This window comes from Myzus persicae, unplaced genomic scaffold, assembly GCF_001856785.1.
Source record: "Myzus persicae strain clone G006 unplaced genomic scaffold, MPER_G0061.0, whole genome shotgun sequence".
Lineage (NCBI taxonomy): Eukaryota > Metazoa > Arthropoda > Insecta > Hemiptera > Aphididae > Myzus > Myzus persicae.
Genome location: NW_019103209.1, coordinates 1 through 1,162, shown reverse-complemented (window position 1 = coordinate 1,162; position 1,162 = coordinate 1). Strand labels below are relative to the sequence as shown.

The window sequence follows — 1,162 nt, the reverse complement described above, 5'->3', positions numbered from 1 at the left end:
TTAGGTTTCTACAGTATTTTTGTTCTAGAAAAGATGCTGTTGAAGGAGCAAAGAAAATCGAATGACTTTCATTCTCCCAAACACACTCTTCTCTGTGTGAACCATATATTCACCTCTCTGCTGAGAATACAAAATTTAAATTCAATAATCACTTTGTACGAAAAACGATTCTGAACGAAGACTGTCTGAAGTCTATAATCTTACTTAGTAAATTGTATGATGACATTGTGATTTAATGTCATTTGTTTTACTAGGCATTATCACTAGAGTAAGTTAAATTTTTTTTAGCCAATCAAATTCAATGAGAATATGTAATTATGATGTGTAAACCGTATACAAAAAAATAATTTATTTTTGCCATTATTATTTACGTGTCTTATGATCACAGAGTGTATTATTATTTAATCATATTTTTGTATAATTTCATTTTTGTAATTTGTATTCAGGTTTATTTATCAACCATGTTCTATGATTTTTTAATTTCAAACCCACCTGCCCAAATTTAGAGATTACATTTTCAAAAACTTAAATATTTGTATCATTTTAGCTGTAAACTGTGCTCATATAAACTTCTTTATATACGAACCAATAATGTGTATTTTACAAAATTAAGAGCAATATATAAAATACTATAAACTGACTATAAGCGCTAATGGCCAAACAGTAAAATCAAAGTAATCTGTAAAAAAAAATTAATAGAAATTTACCCATCGTGTTATTTTAATTGTGCTTTATAATTTATTTCACTTATAAACTAATTAATTATTTTGGGAGGGAACCCCGTCGATAATTATGGTATGGTGTGTTTGAGTGGAACTATATTAAGCATTTTAAAATGTCCATTTAACATTATGCGAGCTCCGTGACCTATATGCTACAGTGCGTGATTAGATATTTATTTAATGTTTTGTACATAAACAATTATCGTTATATTACAATGATCACGCCACCCAGCCGTCCCACTTTGAATCGGTCGGTGGCAGTGTATATAAAGGTGTCCGAGATCTCGATTCCGGCATAACACATCCTTTTGTGCAGATATATTCTTTGGTAAGTACGAAACGACAGCAATATTGTTTCATTTCGATTTCAAATTAACAACATTTTTTTTTTAGTTTTCACTTTAACCCTCAAAAACCAACCAAAAACCAAAAATGGGCGC

At 29.6% G+C, this 1,162-nt stretch overlaps 1 long non-coding RNA gene across 1 annotated transcript; it reads left to right on the top strand.

The window, feature by feature from the left end:
• Positions 1–537: 537 nt before the first annotated feature.
• On the top strand, positions 538–1,148 carry LOC111033990. Its single transcript, XR_002604484.1, has 2 exons — positions 538–1,050; positions 1,116–1,148. It is a non-coding gene; the product is annotated as an uncharacterized LOC111033990 (long non-coding RNA).
• The last annotated feature ends 14 nt before the right edge of the window (positions 1,149–1,162 follow it).